Genomic DNA, 10,133 nt, shown 5'->3' on the forward strand with positions numbered 1-10,133 from the left:
CTTTGAATTCCATCCTTTTGATTATTTTGTTAAGGCTCAGGAGACCAACGAACTGCTTCTCAAAGGGTCTTTTAAAGGAGGACTTTATCAATTTGATAACATTGGCATATTGGCTAAGGCAGCACTATCAAGCAGTATACCTTCATTCAAAGGAAGAAAAGAAGCTTTGTGGTGTGGTATTTTATAACCCACAAACTAACCGGCAAGTGCACCGGGTCGTACCAAGTAATACCTTTCGATCCCACGAGGATTGATGGATCAAGCAACCATGATTGATTGATTGGCTTAGTTAGGCAAGCAAAAAAGGGTTTTGATATATTCAAAAGGTTTAAGTTCGAACTCAGAATATAAAAATGAAAAATAAATAGGTTGGGAATAAAATATTGAGAAAACAGTTAAGGCTTCAGAGTTATCTATTTTTCCGAATTGATTTTTCTTACTAACTATTTTAATCATGCAAGATTTAATTCATGGCAAACTATATGTGACTAGACCCTAATTCCTTAGACCTTCTTAGTCTCCTCTAAAATTCATTAACTGCCAATTCCTTGGTCAATTAAATCCAATTAGAATGTGATGATCAAATTCCAGTTTATATGCTACAAGAATCCTAATTATCCAAAAATAAAGGGATTATATATCACGTATCCCGTTAAATACAAACAATTAGAAATTCAGGATAATATATTTTCAAGCTGTTGTTCAAGTAAAGAGCTTTTCCAAGTTTTACAAGAACTCAAATAGAAAGAGGGTCATACTCCCGTTCCACCCAAATTCATAAAATAAAGAACGAAAACAATTATTGAAATATAAATTAAAACATGAATTAAATTAGAAAGATCAAATGAATCAATCCATACAAATAGACAGAGCTCCTAACCTTAACAGTGGAGATATAGTTGCTCATGGAATGTGGAATGTAAATTTGTATAGAATTTCCTAATCGAATCCCCCTAATGGAATCTCTCCAATAGAAAAGAAGTCTCCCCTTTTTATATCTAATACTAATTAATTTAAAATCTAATATCTAAAATTAAGATAATATCTTTTCCTAAAGATAAGATTTAAAATCAAATTTGAATTTAAATCAGAATTAACTAACTACTCTGCGTCTTGTAACATGGAGACCACTTGCCTTCACTGGATCCGCGCTTACTTGGGTGCTAAAATGGGGCCCAGAAATCACCCCCAACATTTTCTGCATTTTCTACACGTGGCGCATGTCACGCGTACGCGATAGTCACCCGTACCCGTCGATGGTCTTTTTCGCGTGTCACGCGGACGCGTCGGTCACGAGCACGCGTCGCTGTGAAATTCTTCAAATCACGCGTACGCGTCAGTCACGCGTACGCGTCGCTGTGAAATTTTGCTTTTCACGCGTACGCGTTGGGGACGCACACGCGTCGCTCCTCGCTGGTTTCTCCTTTAATTCTTGAGATGTATAAATTCCATCAAATCTAGTCGAATGCTACCTAAAATAACTAAAATTGCAAAAGACTCAAAGTAGCATCCATATTGGCTAAAAGATAATTAATTCTTTATTAAACTCAATAAAATAGATGCAAATTCACTAGGAAATGATAGGAAAGATGCTCACGCATCACAGCACCAAACTTGAATTGTTGCTTGTCCTCAAGCAACCAAAATTAATATAAGCTTAGGATGTGAATTTGCATGAGAATGAGAATTCGATCATACTCATGTCTCTTCTTATAGTGGGGTTTACAACCGCAATCCTGAATAGTTTTGGCATCTCACTTTATCCTTTGAAGTTCAGAATGATTGGCATATATAGAAACTCAGAATTCAGATAGTGTTATTGATTCTCCTAGTTTAGTATGTTGATTCTTGAATACAACTACTTTATGAGTCTTGGCCGTGACCCTAAGCATTTTGTTTTTCCAGTATTACCACCGGATACATAAATGCCACAGACACATAACTGGGTGAACCTTTTCAGATTGTGACTCAGCTTTACTAGAGTCCCCAGTTAGAGGTGCCCAAAGTTTTTAAGCACACTCTTTTTCCTTTGGATCACGACTTTAATCGCTCAGTCTCAAGCTTTTCACTTGACACCTTCACTCCACAAGCACATGGTTAGGGACAGCTTGATTTAGCCTCTTAGGCCAGGATTTTATTCCTTTGGGCCCTCCTATCCATTAATGCTCAAAGCCTTGGATCCTTTTAACCCTTTGCCTTTTAGTTTAAAGGGTTATTGGCTTTTTCTACTTGCTTCTTTTTCTCTTTTTTTTTTCTTCTTTTTTTTTTGCAAGCTTCGTATTTTTCACTATTTTTTCTTGTTTCAATAATCAATTTTATGATTTTTCAGATTATCAATAACATTTCTCTTTTTTTCATCATTCTTTCAAGAGCCAACAATTTTAACATTCATAAACTTCACTATAAAAAATATGCATTATTCAAGCATTCATTCAGAAAACCAAAAGTATTACCACCACATCTAAGTAAATGAGACTACTCTAAAAATTAAACTCAAATTCTCATGCACTACATCTATTTTTTCTTTCTTTTTGATTTCAAGCTCAGTGGGCAATACATGAGTCATCTTTCATAATTAAAGCACTTAACAGAAAATTAAACTAGAACCTATGAATCTACTTATAAAGGATAATGCAATAAACAAAACAAAGTAGCAGGAAACTGGAACATAACATAATAAAAGCAGGAAGGAATAAAAAATGAAAGGAACTCAACTACCTTAGTTATCCGAGCGGTCGTTTTTATTCTTCAGGTTGTGCTCCTCCGTGAAGATGATTCACCTTCCTTTTTGTGCCATAAAAATAAACAGAAAACCCTTAAGCGAAATATCAACACCAAACTTAAAAGTTTGCTTGTCCTCAAGCAAAGAAGAACTGGAAATAAAAACAAATAGTAAGAGGAAAGAAGAATATAAGGATAAAAGAACAAGAGAGAATTAGGATTTGGGGGGTGAATGATTTGAAATCAGGCGCTGAGGTGATCTAATTGGGTGTCACATGCGATGCGTACCCATAAGGCACGCGTACGCGTGGATTGCACGAATTTCAAGCGACGCGTACGCGTTGACGGCCACGATGGGAAAATGACGCGAACGCGTCAAGGACGCGTCCGCGTGGTGGGGCTTGTGCGCCCAGCATATTTCCAGCCCCACATTAGCATAACTCTCTGGCCAAACACCTTTTACGACGATTTCACTCATCCACGCGTGCGCGTGCTTGACGCGTACGCGTGGAGTGCCAAAATCGCAAATGACGCGCACGCGTCATGGACGCGTACACATGAGTCAATTTGTGCTCCAGGCACACTTCTTGCGCCACTCCCGTGTAACTCTCTATTCATTTTATTATTATTTTTTCACACACACCCATTTGACGCGTACGCGTCAGCGACGCTTGCGCGTCGTGTGCTCGTTTTTTTTTTGTATAGCCTGAGGTGTTCGATTCCTGTGATAAAATATCTGCATGATCAGTAAAACAGTAAAAATTTAATAAAACTTAAACAAGTAAGAAAACTACTACTACAAAAAATAACTAAGGATACGAAATTATCAAGTTGTCTCCCGACAAGTGCTTCTTTAACGTCACCAGCTTGACACTTGATTATTGAAGTTTCTTCCTCTTCTTCCAGTTGGTTAAAAGAAATGTCTCCAAGGGGGAGAGGTGAAAATTAGTTCCCCCTGATATAAATTCTTCCGAACAAGCTTTCTTTTATTGTGATTAGCTTGATTTACCTTGCTTGTTGGGGTGGAGGTTGGATTGCTTTTTGCTGACTTTTTCTTCCTCATAGATATTTTCTTTTGTTTCTTGGTCACAATCCTCTTTTTAGTGCTTCCCTTGGTTATCTTCACTTCTCTGATTTCAACATGTGGGTGTTGTGTGATGATTAGAGTGTATCCTTCATCAAGAACTTCTTGAATTGGTGGTTCAATAAACTCACCCTCCATGCCACTCTCTGCTTTATTAAAGTGTAGATTCCCATAATTATTTCCATCCCTTGCAACCTCCTTTGTTTGTGCATCTTCCTTCTTTGTTGGTGCATCAACCTCCTTTATTTTTGCATCTTCCTCTTCTTCCATGTGTGAGGGTGAAAAGTTCTCTAATTCACTGGAGTATAAACTCCTTTGATTGATTTCCTCACTTTCTTCCATAGGATCTTGCATTATATCTCTTGGAAAGGAATTTTCTTGTTCCTCTTCCTGTGACTTGATAATTGACTGCACATGTTTCTCTATATTTTTGACACTCGTCTTTATATCATGTAAGAATTCTTTCATGAGAAGCTCAAGATATGATGGTATTTGAGATGAATAAGGAGATGATGGCTCTTGATATGAATAAGAAGGAGATGATGGTTCTTGATAAGTGTAAAAAGAGGATGGCTCTTAGTATGAATAGGGAGATGGTGGCTCTTGATATGGGTAGAAAGATGATGGTTCTTGATATGGATAGAGAGATGGTGGTTCTTGATAGTTGGAACATGGAGCACTGAAGTTTCTTTGGTTTTAACTTTGTCAACTAAAATTTGGGTAGTTCCCCCATCCACAATAATATGAATCACTACTCGAGTGTGAGTAGTAACCCATGTGATCTCTCTCCATTATTTTTCCTTAGCACAAAACATCAAACAAAATTAAACGCTCCATCTGGTAAACAGGAAAGCAAAAAAGACAGAACATAATTTTTTTGAAAAGGAATAAAATAAAGAATAATAAAAATAAATAAAAATTCGAAAATAAATGAAAAAAAGTGAACTATAAATTCAAAAATTAAACAAAGAAAGATACTAGGATTTTTTTAAAAAAATATTTTTTTAAAGAAAAATTACAACGGGACACCAAACTTAATTTCAAAAATTAAGAGAAAAATTTTTTTTAATAAAATAAATCAAAATATTTTTTTTTCGAAAATAATACTAAAACAAAAATTAAATAAAATTAAAACTAAAACGCCTAATCTAAGCAATCAAACAACTAATAGTTGTTAATCACTATCAATCCCTGGCAACGGCGCCAAAAACTTGGTGCGGTATTTTATAACCCACAAACTAACTGGCAAATGCACCGGGTCGTACCAAGTAATACCTTACGTGAGTAAGGATCGATCCCACGAGGATTGATGGATCAAGCAACAATGATTGATTGATCGGCTTAGTTAGGCAAGCAAAAAAGGGTTTTGAGATATTCAAAAGGTTTAAGTTCGAACTCAGAATATAAAAAGAAAAAATAAATAGGTTGGGAATAAAATATTGAGAAAACAGGTAAGGCTTCAGAGTTATCTATTTTTTCGGATTGATTTTTCTTACTAACTATTTTAATCATGCAAGATTTAATTCATAGCAAACTATATGTGACTAGACCCTAATTCCTTAGACCTTCCTAGTCTCCTCTAAAATTCATTAACTGTCAATTCCTTGGTCAATTAAATCAATTAGAAGGTGATGATCAAATTCTAGTTTATATGCCACAAGAATCCTAATTATCCAAAAATAAAAGGATTATATGTCACGTATTCCGTTAAATACAAACAATTAGAAATTCAGGATAATATGTTTTCAAGCGGTTGTTCAAGTAAAGAGCTTTTCCAAGTTTATAAGAACTCAAATAGAAAGATGGTCATACTTCCGTTCCACCTAAATTCATAAAATAAAGAACGAAAACAATTATTGAAATATAAATTAAAACATGAATTAAATTAGAAAGATCAAATGAATCAATCCATACAAATAGACAGAGCTCCTAACCTTAACAATGGAGGTTTAGTTGCTCATGGAATGTGGAATGTAAATTTGTATAAAATTTCCTAATGGAATCCCCCTAATATAATCTCTCCAATAGAAGAGAAGTCTCCCCCTTTTTATATCTAATCCTAATTAATTTAAAATCTAATATATAAAATTAAGATAATATCTTTTCCTAAAGATAAGATTTAAAATCAAATTTGAATTTAAATCAGAATTAACTAACTACTCCGTGTCTTATAACGTGGGGACCACTTGGCTCACTGGATCCGCGCTTACTTGGGTGCTAAATGGGGCCCAGAAATCACCCCTAGTATTTTCTGTGTTTCTGCACGTGGTGCATGTCACGCGTACGCGTCAGTCACGCGTACGCGTTGATGGTCTTTTTCGCGTGTCACGCGGACGCGTCGATCACGCGCACGCATCGCTGTGAAATTCTTCAAATCACGCGTACGCGTCAGTCACGCGTACGCGTCGCTGTGAAATTTCTCTTTTCACGTGTACGCGTCAGGGAGGCGCACGCATCGCTCCTCGCTTGTTTCTCCTTTAATTCTTGAGCTGCAGAAACTCCATCAAATCTAGTCGAATACTACCTAAAATAAAAAAATTGCAAAAGACTCAAAGTAGCATCTATATTGGCTAAAAGATAATTAATTCTTTATTAAACTCAATAAATTATATGCAAATTCACTAGGAAAAGATAGGAAAGATGCTCACGCATCACTTTGCAAGTAGTAAAAGCCACTGTATCTGATAGTAGTAACTAGGAATCTCATGTATACAGGTTGTGTTGAGTTTGAATAGAAAAGCAAAGAAAAAGAAAAAGAAAAAGAAAATGAGCAACACCAAGAAGAAAAAGAAAAAGAAAGTGAACAAAAATAGAAAAGAAAAGAAGAAGAAAATGCACATTGTAAAGTTGCATCTGTGTCACAGTTTGAAGTATGGCATAGAAGGTTAGGACATCCGGTTACAAAAATAATAGCAAAAGTAATGCAATATTATAAAATTGTGGTTGATGATATGAATAAAAGAAACACAACAGCTATTACTCCTTTGTGTAATGCATGTTGTCAAGAAAAACATCATAGTTTGCCTTTTCTGACTCACTCATTGCCTAAAGTTCGGATAAAAGATGCACTTCTTCGGGAATGAAAAAAAATCGCTCTACTTTGATTTGGTATTTTGGTTTACATTCTTTGACTCCTTCATATTCAATTAAATCCTCTTTTTTAAAAAGAGGGGGGGTTCCAATAGTCTTATATTTCGGAATTCCCGAATTTTGTGTTCTATATTGAGGATCGTCGAAATGAGCAAGGATACTATTTCTACGAAAAATACCATTCACAGGTATTTCAATCGAGATATCGGAAGAAGACGTTAATTGTTTGTCAGGGTCTTCAATCGATTGGAATGGAAATGGCATGATGAATCTATTTCGTCGCCTTTTTGCCAATAAATCTGAAGTTATCGGGGAAATAATAGGATGTCTAAAATGAGAATTATATAGAATTGAATTGAATCCTGATTTAGCGTAAGGTTTTGAACTAAACAATTTATGTCTTACTATATTTAGGTTATTTTCGACAAAATCATTATTTAAAAAAGAGTTAGAAATAGCTTTTTCTCCAAGAGAACGAGAATGGGTGTGCATTTGGTCTTGATCCTTGAAGAGTGAAAAAGATAAGTCACTCCACTTACACGACTTTCCCGATAATATCCATAAATGACTTGTCTTTGGTAAGATATGTATGTTACCCCCATTAAATTCAGATGCATGATATACATCAGTACTCCAATGCATTTCTCCCTGTGAGTTAGAATAAATATATTTTCGAACTTTTTCCTTCAAATTTAAAGTGTATGTTCCCGCGCGAATCTCGGCAATCACTTGCTCTGATTCTACGTATTGATTATTTTGAACTAATAAAAAGCTTTTCGGTGGAATTCTAACATTATGTAGAATGTCATCACTTTCAATAGTTACATATAAGTCTATATAAGATAAAAAAGCAGGATGACCGTGACGTGTACGCGTGGGATAAACCAAATCTTGATTGAATCTTATTTTTCCATTAGACGGAGCTCGCACGTGTTCTGCAGTACCTCCTGTGAATACTCCACCTGTATGAAAAGTTCTTAATGTTAGTTGAGTACCAGGTTCTCCAATCGATTGGCCCGCAATAATACCTACAGCTTCGCCTAATTCCACCAAGTTTCCATGAGTAGGACTCCGCCCATAACACAATCGACAGATCCAAGATGTATTCCTACAAGTAAAAGGGGTTCGAATAGATATTGATTGTGTTAACCCTAGAATTAGTCTACTCTAACATTTGGGGGCTAGCACCAATCATCAGTAGTTCAAATTTTAGATATTATATAATTTTTATTGATGCCAAAAAAAGATACACATGCCCCTGCTGCAAAACAAAGCTCAAGCTCTCCAAGCCTTTATCCAATACAAATTGCTACTTGAAAATAAGATTGGACACAAGATTAAAAGCAATTGCTACTTGAAAACAAGATTGGACACAAGATTAAAAGCCTTCAAACTGACAATAGAGGTGAATTTCTCTCTCATAGTTTCATAGAATTCCTCATTTAGCATGGCATTGTTCATAGGCTTAGTTGTCCTCACACTCACCAACAAAACGGTAGAGTTGAATGAAAACACTGACACATAACTGAAATGGGCCTAGCACTACTCTCTCAAGCCTCCTTGCCCCTAAGATTTTGGGATCAAGCCTTCTTGACAGCCACTCATCTCATTAATCTACTACCCTCATATACTACAGATTAGAAAATTCCATTTGAATTCCTCAATCACAAAGAACCAGACTATTTGTTTCTCAAAACCTTTGAATGTGCATGTTATCCACAACTTAAACCCTACAACACTCATAAATTATGTTTTAAAACACACAAATGTCCTTTTTTAGGTTACTCCTCTCATCATAAAGGGTACAAATGTCTCTTACCTTTCGGCAAACTCTACATTTTCAAACATGTCTTATTTGATGAATCTGAGTTTCTTTATCAATCCCTCTTCTTTAATTAAACTCCAAAACTGAAATATGTTGTCCCACACCTTTAAACCATCACCTCTGCACCATTGCACCTCATTCCAGTCCACACCATTGTCCAAAAAAATCATCTCAACACACAAGCCACATCTTCAATCAGTTCTTCCAACAACACTAGCCCTCTCATACATGAAACACATGTCCCTAACACTGACACCACTCTTCACTGTCAAATACTACACCCTGCACAACAATACCTTTCCCAACCATCTCCACCATCCTCTACACCCTTAGCTCAACTTGAGTCTTCTGTTAATATTAGTACTGCTCATAACTGTCCATTAACTGATGATACTGCTATGATTACTTCTACTTCTATGTTTCTCTCAGGTAATGCAGGGTTAGTTGAGCAGCTAGAAAGAGGACATACAGCTCTGCACACTACAATGCCTATTCGAACGCATCCTATGGTTACTAGAAGTAAGGCATGAATTTTTAAGCCAAAACTATTTCCTGCACTGGTTTCGGGTAATGTTTTAAACCTCACACAAGTTGAACTTTCTGCAGTGGTACAAGCACTAACCTCTCCGCATTGAAAAGCCACAATGGATAAGGAGTATGCAGCACTTTTGAAGTGCAAGACATGGAACTTGGTTGAAGAGTCACCAACAATTGAACCAATTGGATGTCGATGGGTTTTTTGCATCAAAAGACAGCCGGAAAGGACAATTTAGAAGTACAAATGAGGTTGGTCTCAAAGGAATTTTATCAGCGAGAAGGTTTGGACTATGATCAAGTTTTTAGTTTGGTTGCTAAGCCTGCAACAGTACGCACATTGTTGTCTATTGCTACTTCAAAAGGATGGAGAGTGAGGCAGTTTGATTTCAACAACGCATTTATCAATGGGGATTTACATGATAAAGTGCACATGGTGCAACCTAAGGGTTATGCACTTAGTTCTAGCCCTGTGTGCAAATTGGAGAAGGCCTTATATGGCTTAAAATAGGCTCCAAGAGCTTGGTTTCTGAAGTTAAGTAGCACACTTAGAAACTTTGGTTTTGCAAGTACAACCTCAGATCCTTATCTCTTTGTTCGACACAGTAAAGCTTCAACAAGTTATTTTCTAGCATATGTCGATGACATACTGATGTCTGGCACTAATCAAACCAAAGTTGATGTTTTGATCCAACAATTAATTAAAGTGTTCACTCTAAAAGACTTGGGAAAAATGATTGTTTTTCTTGGAATTGAAGTTGAAAGAACTAAAGATACCCTAATGCTGAAACAGTTGAAATATGTCAAGGATCTGTTGAGGAGAGCTAAGATGTTAGAGTCTAGACCCGTTACCACACCAATGGCTAGTAGTTTAGTACC

This window comes from Arachis hypogaea, chromosome 5, assembly GCF_003086295.3.
Source record: "Arachis hypogaea cultivar Tifrunner chromosome 5, arahy.Tifrunner.gnm2.J5K5, whole genome shotgun sequence".
Classification (NCBI taxonomy): domain Eukaryota; kingdom Viridiplantae; phylum Streptophyta; class Magnoliopsida; order Fabales; family Fabaceae; genus Arachis; species Arachis hypogaea.